Genomic DNA, 16,217 nt, shown 5'->3' on the forward strand with positions numbered 1-16,217 from the left:
GAACAGGCCAAGCATTCTCTCAAGTGGCAAACTGTTATCGGGGGAGGGGTCTGTATTAATACAATTATAAGCTAATCACACCCTTCATTATGTCGTACATTTCTGGATTCAATTGATAATTTGGTGTGTCTATAAATCCAAATTGTCACTTGGTGTTAGTCAATTTAAATGAAGGGAAATAACATTGTGAGCAAAATGATGAATCACATCACTTTAGTAAATTATTTCTAACGGGTTGATGACCTTGGATTTGAGCATTTTTTGCCTCCATTTCAGAAAATGACTAATTTACCTAAAATGTATCATTGGTGTTACCATCATTGGTGTTACCATCATTTGTGTTACTACTTCTACTGGTGGCACAATGTAATCATAATGGAACAAATTATTCAAAGCCATGAAGATACCATATTAGTGGATTTAGATTGGGAAGATGTATCCAAATATATAGATTTTTGTATATATATGTATATATATATATATATATATATGTGTGTGTGTGTGTGTGTGTGTATATATATATATATATATATATATATATATATATATATATATATATATATATATATATATATATATATATATATATATATATATATACAGATTTTTTTGTATGTGTATATATATATATATACAAAAATCTCGACAAATGTCCAAATGCTACCTTAATTCAAGGATGACTGAATCAAGGAGAGACTAGCTGGACTAGTTTTGGTTTTCTGTTGCACAATGTTTTGCAATGGTGTGCCCTAATTAATACATATGCTCTTTTACCCTGGAGGGAAAAACACAGAGAGAGACCTGCTGTGTGGTTAGCTGCTGTGGGTAGAACACATTTGACCCCTTTTAATATTTAATTTTCCATTAACCAGTTGAGCTGACAGCCGTTTTGCACTGTTTCGCTGTGACTTTAGTCATCAATCTAGCAAGAGGGCAATTTTTATTAATTTAGTAGTGTGTGTGTGTCCTAAAAAGCTATGACCTTCGGCTTTCACCTGGAATTGTTTATGCCCGAGAAAAAAACATTTTCAACCCATATGATCTAGTACACAATGAAAGTATACTAAAACACAAATATGATAATATGATACCAAAATAATAATGTGAATGAGTAAACCTTTTCATGCTTTATAATATGTCCATATATAGTTATAGTCTACCCAAAATATTTCAACTTATTTATTACTTACCGAACATATCATGACATTAGTGATAGTCAACATCTGTTACATTTTTTGAATGTCTAAATCAACATTTATGCCATTTAAACATTGTGCATCCCTTCTATAGACAAGGGGAGAATGGCTAAATAAAAGGCTCAATTTTACCATTCTGGACATATGCAATGTTCCTGCCTGTATGCCTGTATGGAAGTCAAACAGTCTGAATCCTGGCTTAGGAAGGCCACCAAAAAAAATATTATAATAATTCTGAAATTTCCATCACCAACTGCAACATTTTCCGCCAAGATAGAACTGTGAAAGGGGGCGGATTTGCAATCTACTGCAAAGATAGCCTGACAGAACTCTGCAGGCTATCCAGGTCTGTGCCCAAACAGTTTGAGCTTCTACTTTTCAAAATCCACCTTTCCAGAAACAAGTCTCTCACTGTTGCCGCTTATTATAGACCCCCTCAGTCCCCAGCTGTGCCCTGGACACCATATGTGAACTGACTGCCCCCCATTTATCTTCAGAGTTTGTACTGTTAGGTGACCTTAACTGGGATATGCTTAACACCCCAGCCGTCCTACAATCTCAGCTAGACGCCCTCAAACTCACAAAAATTATCAAGGAACCTACCAGGTACAATCCAAAATCCGTAAACATGGACACCCTCATAGATATCATCCTGACCAACCTGCCGTCTAAATACACCTCTGTGGTCTTCAACCTGGATCTCAGCGATCACTGACTCATTGCCTGCGTCCGTAATGGATCCGCGGTCAAACGACCATCCCTCATCACTATCAAATGCTCCCTAAAACACTTCAGCAAGCACGTCTTTCTAATCGACCTGGCCCGGGAATCTTGGAAGGATATTGACCTCATTCCGTCAGTAGAGGATGCCTGGTAATTCTTTAAAAGTGCTGTCCTCACCATCTTAAATAAGCATGCCCCATTCAAAAGATTTAGAATTAAGAAAAGATATAGCCCTTGGTTCACTCCAGACTTGACTACCCTTGACCAGCACAAAAACATCCTGTGGCGTACTGCATTAGCATCGAATAGCCCCCGCGATATGCAACTTTTCGGGGAAGTTAGGAACCAATATACACAGTCAGTTAGGAAAGCAAAGGCTAGCTTTTTCAAACAGAAATTTGCATTCTGTAGCACAAACTCCAAAAAGTTCTGGGACACTGTAAAGTCCATGGAGAATAAGAGCACCTTCTCCCAGCTGCCAACCACACTGAGGCTAGGAAACACAGTCACCACCGATAAATCTACGATAAGCATTTTTCTACGGCTGGCCATGCTTTCCACCTGGCTACCCCTACCCCGGCAAACAGCTCTGCACCCCCTGCAGCAACTTTTTGTGAAGAATCAACAACAAGTGGGACACAATCATGAAGTGGAACGACATTTATTGGATATTTCAAACAGCTGTAAGTCGCTTGGGGTATGTCTCTATCAGTTTTGCATATCGAGAGACTGACATTTTTTCCCATTCCTCCTTGCAAAACAGCTCGAGCTCAGTGAGGTTGGATGGAGAGCATTTGTGAACAGCAGTTTTCAGTTCTTTCCACAGATTCTCGATTGGATTCAGGTCTGGACTTTGACTTGGCCATTCTAACACCTGGAGATGTTTATTTTTGAACCATTCCATTGTAGATTTTGCTTTATGTTTTGGATCATTGTCTTGTTGGAAGACAAATCTCCGTCCCAGTCTCAGGTCTTTTGCAGACTCCATCAGGTTTTCTTCCAGAATGGTCCTGTATTTGGCTCCATCCATCTTCCCATCAATTTTAACCATCTTCCCTGTCCCTGCTGAAGAAAAGCAGGCCCAAACCATGATGCTGCCACCACCATGTTTGACAGTGGGGATGGTGTGTTCAGGGTGTTGAGCTGTTTTGCTTTTACGCCAAACATAACGTTTTGCATTGTTGCCAAAAAGTTCAATTTTGGTTTCATCTGACCAGAGCACCTTCTTCCACATGTTTGGTGTGTCTCCCAGGTGGCTTGTGGAAAACTTTAACCGACACTTTTTATGGATATCTTTAAGAAATGGCTTTCTTCTTGCCACTTCCATAAAGGCCAGATTTGTGCAATATACGACTGATTGTTGTCCTATGGACAGAGTCTCCCACCTCAGCTGTAGATCTCTGCAGTTCATCCAGAGTGATCATGGGCCTCTTGGCTGCATCTCTGATCAGTCTTCTCCTTGTATGAGCTGAAAGTTTAGAGGGACGGCCAGGTCTTGGTAGATTTGCAGTGGTCTGATACTCCTTCCATTTCAATATTATCGCTTGCACAGTGCTCCTTGGGATGTTTAAAGCTTGGGAAAACTTTTTGTATCCAAATCCGGCTTTAAACTTCTTCACAACAGTATCTCGGACCTGCCTGGTGTGTTCCTTGTTCTTCATGATGCTCTCTGCGCTTTTAACGGACCTCTGAGACTATCACAGTGCAGGTGCATTTATACGGAGACTTGATTACACATAGGTGGATTGTATTTATCATCATTAGTCATTTAGGTCAACATTGGATCATTCAGAGATCCTCACTGAACTTCTGGAGAGAGTTTGCTGCACTGAAAGTAAAGGGGCTGAATAATTTTGCACGCCCAATTGTTCAGTTTTTGATTTGTTAAAAAAGTTTGAAATATCCAATAAATGTCGTTCCACTTCATGATTGTGTCCCACTTGTTGTTGATTCTTCACAAAAAAATACAGTTTTATATCTTTATGTTTGAAGCCTGAAATGTGGCAAAAGGTCGCAAAGTTCAAGGGGGGCGAATACTTTCGCAAGGCATTGTATCAATGATGTCGCTCTTGCTGCTGGTGATTCTCTGATCCACCTCTACGCAGACGACACCATTCCGTATACTTATGGCCCTTCTTTGGACACTAAAAACCTCCAGACGAGCTTCAATGCCATACAACACTCCTTCTGCCCGCCCGTCTAGCATCACTACTCTGGACGGTTCTGACTTAGAATATGTGGACAACTACAAATACCTAGGTGTCTCATCAGACTGTAAACTCTCCTTCCAGATTCACATTAAGCATCTCCAATCCAAATTTAAATCTAGAATCAGGTTCCTTTTTCTGCTGCCAATGACTGGAACGAATTGCAAAAATCACTGGAGCTGGAGTCTTATATCTCCCTCACTAACTTTAAGCATCAGCTGTCAGAGGAGCTTACTGATCACTGCACCTGTACACAGCCCATCTGTGATTAGCCCAACCAACGACATCATCCCCATATTGTTATTTATTTTTGCTCTTTTGCACCCCAGTATCTTTACTTGCACATCATCATCTGCACATCTATCACTCTAGTGTTAATGCTAAATTGTAATTATTTCGCCACTATGGCCTATTTATTGCCTTACCTCCCTAATCTTACTACATTTGCACACACTGTATATAGCTTTTTCTATGGTGTTATTGACTGTACGTTTGTTTATCCCATGTGTAACTCTGTGTTGTTGTTTTTGTGTCACTGCTTTGCTTTATCTTGGACAGGTCGCAGTTGTAAATGAGAACTTGTTCTCAACTGGTCTACCTGGTCAACCTCTTTGGGCTAGGGGGCAGTATTTTGACGTCCGGATGAAAAGCGTGCCCAAAGTAAACTGCCTGTCACTCAAGCCCAGAAGCTAGGATATGCATATAATTGGTAGATTTGGATAGAAAACTGTTCAAATAATGTATGTGAGTATAACAGAACTGATATGGCAGGCGAAACCCCGAGGACAAACCATCCCCCCCAAAAATGATTTCAGTCTACCACTGTTTTCAATGGCTGTCATGTTTATTATTGTGCGAAATCCTCCCAGATTGCAGTTCCTAGGGCTTCCACTAGATGTCAACAGTCTTTAGAAAGAGTTTCAGGCTTGTTTTTGGGTAAATGAGCTAGAATTGGCTCCCATTTAAGTGGCTCCCATTTTGGCTGTAGTGTTTTCATGCGCGGGAATGAGAGCTCGTACTTTGTTGTTTATCTCCGGTAAAGACAATAACGATTCTCTGTCTTAAATTTTATCGTTTATTTACATATTAGGGTACTTGAGGTTTGATTATAAACGTTGTTTGACTTGTTTGGAGAAGTTTACTGGTAACGTTTGGGATTAATTTTGTATGCATTTTGAAGGAGGTAAACCGGTGGATTATTGAATGAAGCGCGCCAGCTAAACTGAGTTTTTGGGGACATAAAGAAGGACTTTATCGAACAAAAGGACCATTTGTGAGGTAGCTGGGACCTTTTGGAGTGCCAACAGAAGAAGATCTTCAAAGGTAAGTCATTTATTATATCGCTATTTCTGACTTTCGTGGCGCACCTGCCTGGTTTATTTAACGTTCCGCTAGCGACCCACCTCGACAACAGAGTGCGCAATTCAAATTACAGAAATATAAATATTTAACATTCATGAAAATACAAGTGTCCTACATAATTTAAAATCTTAACTTCTTGCTAATCCAGCCGCTTTGTCAGATTTCAAAAAGGCTTTACGGCAAAAGCATACCATGCGATTATCTGAGGACAGCGCCCCACACACAAAAGTATTAAAAACATTTTCCAAACCAGCACAGGGGTCACAAAAGTCAGAAATAGCGATAAAATACATCACCTACCTTTGAAGATCTTCTTCTGTTTGCAATCCCAAGGGTCCCAGCTACACATCAAATGGTGCACAGTCTGCACTTGGGTCTTACCTGAAACCTGATACTAAATGTGTGAAGACAAACAAGCATGTTTGAAATCACAAATCTGATTCTATGTTGCTATTTGTTCTATTGCAAAGCTGTCATCAAGGCAAATGGTGGCTACTGTCATGACGTTGGCCTCTTTGGGTATAGCAAGCCCATCCCCCTCTCCCTGCCTGCCCCTTTCCTCCTTCAACTAGGTTGTCACAACTTGCGAAGCTCATGGGAGACGGTGTGGCCACATTACCATAACGCTGTTTATATAATAGCCTCAGATATGAGGTTTACATCTAATTGTTGTATAAGATGAATGAGTGAGTATGATACTGTTTGTATAATTGTGTAATATGATTTTGGACTGTTTAATGAAGAAAAATACAATTCCCTTTTGATTTGAAGTAAATCAGAGGACCGCCCCTGAGCCCAGTTAGGGTCAGACATCCTGTGACAGCCCTCTTCGGCCCATCCGAATAAAACCCCCACTCGGGTTTTCGATCGGCAGACTGAACTTACCTCAGTTACGAGGTGGCTAAAGGTTGCAGACCATGTTTTTTTCCATTAGGAGGGGGACAAAGGTTGTAGACCATTGCTGAATATTTTAACCATGCCACGTGGTTAAACTCTTAGACTATCGATACCGACAGAATAAGAACAAGTCTTTGATATTAATTACTAGTCTGCATCTAGGAATTCGGTATCATTGAACGCGAAGAACGACAACCGCCGAAACATCCATTCTATAACTCTGAACAATCCCCTCTAACCACAACCGAGAGAGAGAGCGGGAGAGAGACGGACAATTCTTCAAAAGAAATGAACTTTTCACCAGTGATCAAGACGACACACTGAGCGTAAATATATACAGTATATTGATTGCAATTGTTCCCGACTGAGTGAGCGTTCATGTGCAAAGGATTAGCATTTCAATTGTTATAATTATCACTCTGTAGTGACTTCTTAGTCGACCCCCACTTCCAATTTTGTCTAACAAGCAGCCATGCCGGTTTAGCCCACTAGGGCACATTCTCCTATCATTTCATGTAACCACATTTACCTTGTTTGTTTGTTTGTTTATGCATTTCTGTGAAATACTTAGTTAGTAAAAAATAAATGATTTCAGACAATTGATGTATGGATGACTCATAGTGAAGACTGGGTTCGTGCAGATAACCAACAATTTACGACGTTTGGAATGAGACTAACGTGAGGTAAAGTAAATAATTCATTAATTTGAAGACTAATTGATCAGATAAAATATCTGAAAAGTTATTTTAGGAAATTATAACTTTGTAATCTGAATATTTTTCCTTGGTGCCCCGACTTCCTAGTAATTACGGTTACATGATTAATCAGTCTAATCTCGTAATAACTAATTACAGAGAATCTTTGATAAAAACTGTCAGTCTTCAGTTAATGATAGTAAAGACACGACACTACTTTGAGGAATCTAAAATCTAAAATAGATTTTGATTTGTTTAACCCTTTTTTGGTTACTACATGATTCCATATGTGTTATTTCATAGTTCTGATGTCTTCACTATTATTCTACAATGTAGAAAATAGTACAAATAAAGAAAAACTCTTGAATGAGCAGGTGTTCTAAAACTTTTGACTGGTAGTGTACATATTACCTCAATTACGTTGACACCGGTGCCCCCTCACATCGACTCTGTACCGGTACCCTCTGTATATAGCCTTGCTATTGTTATTTTACTGCTTTTTACTGCTTATTTGTTACTTTTATGTCTTATCCTTATTTATTTGAGGTATTTATTTTTAATTTTTTAATTTTTTAAACTGCATTGTTGGTTATGGCTTGTAAGTAAGCATTTCACTCTAAGGTTGTATTTGGTGCATGTGACAAATACAATTTGATTTGATGTGAATTAAGCCAGCGAGCCAGCTAACAGCAAACAAGGTTAGTTACTGTAGCTAACTGCATGGTAATGCACACAATAAGGATGTCACTTTTCCCCATTAAGCAGCGAGTCGGAGTCAGAGGCCGAGTCTTCTCTGGTCTCTACTCCTCCCGTTACGGGGTCTGAGACGCCGAAGCTTCCCACCATTAGCTGTGACAAATTGAAAACTCTAGTCATTGGTGACTCCATTACCCGCAGTATTAGACTTAAAACGAATCATCCAGCGATCATACACTGTTGACCAGGGGGCAGGGCTACCGACGTTAAGGCTAATCTGAAGATGGTGCTGGCTAAAGCTAAAACTAGCGAGTGTAGAGAGTATAGAGATATTGTTATCCACGTCGGCACCAACGATGTTAGGATGAAACAGTCAGAGATCACCAAGCGCAACATAGCTTCTGCGTGTAAATCAGCTAGAAAGATGTGTCGGCATCGAGTAATTGTCTCTGGCCCCCTCCCAGTTAGGGGGAGTGATGAGCTCTACAGCAGAGGCTCAGAACTCAATCGCTGGTTGAAAACTGTTTTCTGCCCCTCCCAAAAGATAGAATTTGTAGATAATTGGCCCTCTTTCTGGGACTCACCCACAAACAGGACCAAGCCTGGCCTGCTGAGGAGTGACGGACTCCATCCTAGCTGTAGGGGTGCTCTCATCTTATCTACCAACATAGACAGGGCTCTAACTCCTCTAGCTCCACAATGAAATAGGGTGCAGGCCAGGCAGCAGGCTGTTAGCCAGCCTGCCAGCATAGTGGAGTCTGCCACTAGCACAGTCAGTGTAGTCAGCTCAGCTATCACCATTGAGACCGTGTCTGTGCCTTGACCTAGGTTGGGCAAAACTAAACATGGCGGTGTTCGCCTTAGCAATCTCACTAGGATAAAGACAACGTCCATTCCTGTCATTATTGAAAGAGATCATGATACCTCACATCTCAAAATAGGGCTACTTAATGTTAGATCCCTTACTTCAAAGGCAATTATAGTCAATGAACTAATCACTGATCATAATCTTGATGTGATTGGCCTGACTGAAACATGGCTTAAGCCTGATGAATTTACTGTGTTAAATGAGGCCTCACCTCCTGGCTACACTAGTGACCATATCCACCGTGCATCCCACAAAGGCGGAGGTGTTGCTAACATTTACGATAGCAAATTTCAATTTACAAAAAAAAAATGACGTTTTCGTCTTTTGAGCTTCTAGTCATGAAATCTATGCAGCCTACTCAATCACTTTTTATAGCTACTGTTTACAGACCTCCTGGGCCATATACAGCATTCCTCACTGAGTTCCCTGAATTCCTATCGGACCTTGTAGTCATAGCAGATAATATTCTAATCTTTGGTGACTTTAATATTCACATGGAAAAGTCCACAGACCCACTCCAAAAGGCTTTCGGAGCCATCATCGACTCAGTGGGTTTTGTCCAACATGTCTCTGGACCCACTCACTGTCACAGTCATACTCTGGACCTAGTTTTGTCCCATGGAATAAATGTTGTGGATCTTAATGTTTTTCCTCATAATCCTGGACTATCGGACCACCATTTTATTACGTTTGCAATTGCAACAAATAATCTGCTCAGACCCCAACCAAGGACCATCAAAAGTCGTGCTATAAATTCACAGACAACACAAATATTCCTTGATGTCCTTCCAGATTCCCTCTGTCTACCCAAGGACGCCAGAGGACAAAAATCAGTTAACCACTTAACTGAGGAACTCAATTTAACCTTGCGCAATACCCTAGATGCAGTTGCCCCCCTAAAAACTAAAAACATTTCTCATAAGAAACTAGCTCCCTGATACACAAAAAATACCCGAGCTCTGAAGCAAGCTTCCAGAAAATTGGAACGCCACACCAAACTGGAAGTCTTCCGACTAGCTTGGAAAGACAGTACCGTGCAGTACCGAAGAGCCCTTACTGCTGCTCGATCATCCTATTTTTCTAACTTAATTGAGAAAAATAAGAACAATCCGAAATTCCTTTTTGATACTGTCGCAAAGCTAACTAAAAAGCAGCATTCCCCAAGAGAGGATGACTTTCACTTTAGCAGTGAAAAATTAATGAACTTCTTTGAGGAAAAGATTATGTTTATTAGAAAGCAAATTACGGACTCCTCTTTAAATCTGCGTATTCCTTCAAAGCTCGGTTGTCCTGAGTCTGCACAACTCTGCCAGGATCAAGAGAGACGCTCAAGTGTTTTAGTACTATATCTCTTGACACAATGATGAAAATAATCATGGCCTCTAAACCTTCAAGCTGCATACTGGACCCTATTCCAACTAAACTACTGAAAGAGCTGCTTCCTGTGCTTGGCCCTCCTATGTTGAACATAATAAACGGCTCTCTATCCACCGGATGTGTACCAAACTCACTAAAAGTGGCAGTAATAAAGCCTCTCTTGAAAAAGCCAAACCTTGACCCAGAAAATATAAAAAAACTATCGGCCTATATCGAATCTTCCATTCCTCTCAAACATTTTTGAAAAGGCTGTTGCGCAGCAACTCACTGCCTTCCTGAAGACAAACAATGTATACGAAATGCTTCAGTCTGGTTTTAGACCCCATCATAGCACTGAGACGGCACTGTCTCTGCCTGGCCGGTTCCCCTCTTTCCACTGGGATTCTCTGCCTCTAACCCTGTTACAGGGGCTGAGTCACTGGCTTACTGGGGCTCTCTCATGCCGTCCCTGGAAGGGGTGCGTCACCTGAGTGGGTTGATTCACTGATGTGGTCATCCTGTCTGGGTTGGCGCCCCCCCTTGGGTTGTGCTATGGCGGAGATCTTTGTGGGCTATACTCAGCCTTGTCTCATGATGGTAAGTTGGTGGTTGTAGATATCCCTCTAGTGGTGTTGGGGCTGTGCTTTGGCAAAGTGGGTGGGGTTATATCCTTCCTGTTTGGCCCTGTCCGGGGGTGTCCTCGGATGGGGCCACAGTGTCTCCTGACCCCTCCTGTCTCAGCCTCCAGTATTTATGCTGCAGTAGTTTATGTGTCGGGGGGCTAGGGTCAGTTTGTTATATATGGAGTAATTCTCCTGTTCCAATCGGTGTCCTGTGTGAATCTAAGTGTGCGTTCTCTAATTCTCTCCTTCTCTCTTTCTTTCTCTCTCTCGGAGGACCTGAACCCTAGGACCATGCCCCAGGACTACCTGACACGATGACTCCTTGCTGTCCCCAGTCCACCTGGCCGTGCTGCTGCTCCAGTTTCAACTGTTCTGCCTTATTATTATTCGACCATGCTGGTCATTTATGAACATTTGAACATCTTGGCCATGTTCTGTTATAATTTCCACCCGGCACAGCCAGAAGAGGACTGGCCACCCCACATAGCCTGGTTCCTCTCTAGGTTTCTTCCTAGATTTTGGCCTTTCTAGGGAGTTTTTCCTAGCCACCGTGCTTCTACACCTGCATTGCTTGCTGTTTGGGGTTTTAGGCTGGGTTTCTGTACAGCACTTTGAGATATCAGCTGATGTACGAAGGGCTATATAAATACATTTGATTTGATTTGATTTGCAGGAAGATTGTGTACACTAAGCATAAACCAGTATTAAAAATGTTCAAATGTTTTAACATAAATATTCGTTTTTTTGCAGTTTTAAGGGTAGGAACATGCTCTTTATCACATTTGGTTATCAAAATCATCTTAACTAACACAAATGTTTAGGTTAATATTCAGCCTAATTAATGTAGACCCAGTGAACAATGATATAATGTGGTAAATGTGTTGTGTTATATATGGGCATTATAACCGCCACCTTGAGAGATGGTGAACAGTGCAGGGGTCCTGTGAATACCAGGAACTAATTAATCAAACATTTACGCATCGTATTGTTATAAATAAACTTGAATGGTAAAACACAAAAAAAGTAACACGTTCATACGTTTCAGTCACACCTTCAAGTAACAAAATAATATATATAGTAATCACACATTCACACATTCAACGATTAATTTATGGCATTTATCACCACTCATAACACACGCACGCACGCACGCAACACACACACGCACGCACGCAACACACACACACACACACACACACACGCACGCACGCAAAAACACACAAAAACACACACACACATGTGTGTGCATGAGTACGAGTGTCAGTGTCCATTTGTGAGTGACTTTGTCCGGAGCACATTCCATGACTGGCCTGGCTCCAAGCTGCATCTTATCAACTGCTGTCCAGAAAGTCGTTGGACTGACTGATGGATGACACCTGACACATGCTGCTCAAACCTGGGAGATGAATGACCACAATTATGGCCCAGACCTTTCCATCACTCTCTTTCTCTGTGTTTTTAGAGTGTCTCTCTCTCTCCACTTCTCACACTCCATTTACCCCAACTTTAGCTCTTTCTTTCTGTCTTTTCTCTATTCTGTCTTTCCGCCTTCTCTTTCGGTCAGTTTTTTGGGTCTCTATCCCTTTCTCCCAATTTGTGTATTTTTCTCTCTCTCCTGTCCCTTCTCTCTCGCTCTCTCTACTTCTCACACTCAATTTACCCAAATTGTATCTCTTTCTTTCACTCTCTCGCTCTCCTCTGCTTTCCCTGTTTTTATTCTTGCCACTACTATGATATTCCCCATGTACTCCTCTGATTCTCTCTCCTTTTTAAACCCCTCCTCTTCCCCTTACCTCTTCAGGTCTGGCTATACCATCCATCTAATCCTGTATTTTACCTCATAACCTGTAGGTAACAGACAGAAAAAGGAATGTTTAGAGGTCGTGGCATGTTCTGCTTTGCTCTGTGCTGACCTCTGTGGTGGACTTTTGTATTCACACATCTGCCCAAAGGTCACCTCAGCCCCCCTCTCTCTCTCTCTCTCTCTCTCTCTCTCTCTCTCTCTCTCTCCCTCTCTCTCTCTCTCTCTCTCTCTGTCTCTCTCTCTCTCTCTCTCTCTCTCTCTGTCTCTCTCTCTCTCTCTCTCTCTCTCTCTCTCTCTCTCTCTCTCTCTCTCTTTCTGTTTAAACCCTCAGACAGGGACAGGTGTCTAATATGCTCAGGACAGAAAAGACTGGTGGCACAACTGGAATTTGATGGTTATTTTGATACATTTATTTTCTGAAACTGACACGGGTGTTGATGAGCTGCTGTATGGCTTGTTATGTCTTATGAAATATAAATGGAGGACATAACAAGGTACTATGTCCATAGTAAACAAACAAAGTGTTGTTTTACTGTAATTCCTGTAGTTTGTACCGCAGTGTCTGTGTGTGTGCACGTGTGCCTACATGTGCGTGCATGCTTGAGTGAAACTACAGTCCTCCTACCATGCCAGGGTCCCTCGTTGCTCACTGCTCAGTGCAGTTATGGATTTTGACAGGGGGCAGGGGCCACCCTACCTGTCCCTGTCCTCTCTGGTTAGCTGATCCTACCTGTGATCCTAGCTGATCCTACTCCAGTGTTTCCCATGGTCTACAAGCTCCCAGAGGCTACTGTGTCATCGACAATTCCAGTTAAAGAGCTTCCTACAGGGAGTCCTGCTTTACCCCCTAATCCATTTAGGCGTCATTGTGCGTGTTGCTTGCTTGCTTCTCGCTAGGCACAGACATAAGTTCAACGTCTAGTTGAGTTGTCAACTAACATGAATTCAATGTGAAATAAAAAATACATGTCATTGGATTTGGGTTTTACGTTGTGTCAAAATCCCACGTTCTTACGTTGGAGACTTTTCTCAACTCAAATCAGTTTTACAAGTTGATTCAACGTCATCACATGAGAAATATTTTGGGGGGGGTCTGTTTTTGCCGGGTAGGTTGTGTGTATATGTTTGCGTGAGTTAATTAAAACAATAAATTCCTCTCTTTGAACTTGGAGTTTGAACTTGGAGTTAGCAATGATTGTCAATCATCATGACATGCATTTGAACTATTCAATTTGTATGTGTTCTTTTTTTATGTTTATCTGTAATAGTGTGTTGAGCACAAAATAACATGTTCAATTGACTGATTTACTGTTTGTTGTTTGTGGGTGCATGTATGTTTGTGTGTGTGTGTGTGTGTGTGTGTGTGTGTGTGTGTGCAGTGTAGCATTAGTTTGTTATTCTCGACCTACTCCTTGCTGCCTAGCACCCGCTCCATCTCTCCAACTCAGTAGGGATTAGGCAGAGCCACTGCCACATTAAGACGTACACACACACAGCCTGGGGAAATACACCAATCTCTCACACATACAAGCACATACACACACACATAACCACTTCAACCTACTACTCTGTGGAGAGAAGTAGGGGTTTATAAAGGGGGAAGGGAGAGAGAGACAGAGAGAGAGAGAGAGAGAGCGAGAGGGAGTAGGAGAGACACACAGTCAGCACAGAGACAGATAGTACATCCACTACTTTACTCCACCTAAGGGGATGTGATCGAACCACTGCATCTGGTGAGTGCACTACCATCTCTCTTTGCTGTTGAAGTTGTCTGAGTGTGCTGTAAACATCAGTTTGTGTGTGTGTGTGTGTGTGTGTGTACATAATGCTGCAGTGATTGCATTATGTCCGCAATACTTACATTGCATTCAGCCTGGCTGTATTGTACTGTATGTAATGCACTGAATGGTGTCATGCTATTGTACTAGCCTGTTAGCAGCGTGACCATGGTGCAGTACACAGAGTCTTATGGCGAGACGTAGCGCTGTGCTAATGCCAAGCTGCTGACTCAATGCTATATGCATCGACATTCGTCACACAGTGGAGTGGGATGAAAACCTGCTCTGGGACAGAGCCAGATGCTCCTTACCTCCATCAATGCAGGGTTAGGATGCCATACTCACCACCACGCCCAAGATCAACAACTGGAACAACTGGAACAGCAAAGGCCTCATCTAATTACATGTCTGGAAAATGATTCCCAGAACACAGGCAGATCACAGGAAGATATTTGTATACAGTAAGAGGGATAATGTTTTGTGTTCCACTTAAGGGTCATAGTGATATGGTTTAAGAGATTGCTATTGTCTTTTGCAGAGTGCTTAAAAGTGGCAATGATATTTCTAGCCATACAGGTGTTATTTCAGTGTTGACATGATGGTGCTAATATTGAGAGAGAGATTGGCGGTGATAGACTGCTGGTCCTTGTTTTCACTCACCGACTGAGCTCGTACTGGCTCGTTGCATCACTAAAGCAATAGTGCAGGGTTGTGCAGAGTTGCAGACCACTGAGAATGTGAGTGTACAACTGGATATGTGTGTTTGTGTTATGAAATTAGATCGGGATTTTACAGTTCAGTTCTTTTTATCAATTTAGTTCAAAAAAGACCACCAACATTTGCGATCTACATTGAACCAAATGAGAAATCACATCACACAGATAATGTTGTTTACATCACAAGCTGTAGTATGATGTCACACATAGCAAATAAACACAGGAGCCCAACTAGGTCCTCCTAACACGAAGTGGATTAGCTGTAAGACACATTATCACCCTTTTGGTTCAGAGGGAAAGACGTGGAGGATGTGACAATACTAATAGTGTATAGGCGGATGTTATTGACACTCCAAAATAGAACACAATTCCCTATATAATGCACTACTTTGAGCCAGCTAGGGTGCCATTTCAAATGAACCTAGAGTGAAAAGACACACCTCTACATCAACCACAGAGCAAGAAAGCAATCAATCAAAATAGAATGGTAGTGAATGAGTCCCTATCTCTCCACAGAATAACGACACACCCTACACCTACCATCAGCAGTCAGACTTGGCACTGATGGGACTCTGAGCCTGTTGCCACAGCGAAGCAGGGAAGAAAGGAATAAAGGAGAAAGCTTTCCTCTTCAGTAATACTAGCTACCATTCTCCATGACACATCTTAAGCAGAGAGCTGGAGGTATTTTAATTGGAGTCTCCAAAGGCCATGGTTACAGCTTGTTCACTTCACTTTGCCAATATAGCTCTTGTGATCTTTATCCAAGGGAACAGATTGTTTAATTTACTGCATGGCTCGATGCTGCTTTCGCTAGACTCAGAAGTAGGCCTGAGCACGCACACACACACACACACACACACACACACACACACACACACACACACACACACACACACACACACACACACACACACACACACTAAGTGTACAGGAACACCTGTGAACACCAAGTGAATCCAGGTGAAATCCAGGTGAAAGCTATGATCCCTTAGACAGGTTAAAAATATGGATTTTTAAGTCTTGAGACACTTGAGAAATGGATTGTGTACGTGTATCATTCGGAGGGTGAAATGGCAAGACAAAAGATTTAAGTGCCTTTAAATGGGGTATGGTAGTAGGTGCCAGGTGCACCGGTTTGTGTCACGAAATGCAACGCTGCTGGATTTTTCACACTCAACTGTTTCCCCGTGTGTATCAAAAATGGTCCACCATCCAAAGGACATCCAGCACACCTGTGGGAAGCACTGTAGTCAACATGGGCCAGCATTCCTGTGGAAGCCTGGGTTGATAAAA

At 41.8% G+C, this 16,217-nt stretch overlaps 1 protein-coding gene across 1 annotated transcript in view; it reads left to right on the top strand.

Annotated features, from left to right (window-relative positions):
- The first annotated feature begins 14,071 nt into the window (after nucleotides 1-14,071).
- LOC139386198 (A-kinase anchor protein SPHKAP-like) overlaps nucleotides 14,072-16,217 on the top strand; it is a 164,951-nt gene continuing 162,805 nt past the window's right edge. The window contains exon 1 of the mRNA XM_071131671.1: nucleotides 14,072-14,160. The gene's annotated coding sequence lies outside the window, so the exon portion shown is untranslated. The remainder of the gene's footprint in view (nucleotides 14,161-16,217) is intronic.

This window comes from Oncorhynchus clarkii, chromosome 27 (assembly GCF_045791955.1).
Source record: "Oncorhynchus clarkii lewisi isolate Uvic-CL-2024 chromosome 27, UVic_Ocla_1.0, whole genome shotgun sequence".
In the NCBI taxonomy this organism is placed as follows: domain Eukaryota; kingdom Metazoa; phylum Chordata; class Actinopteri; order Salmoniformes; family Salmonidae; genus Oncorhynchus; species Oncorhynchus clarkii.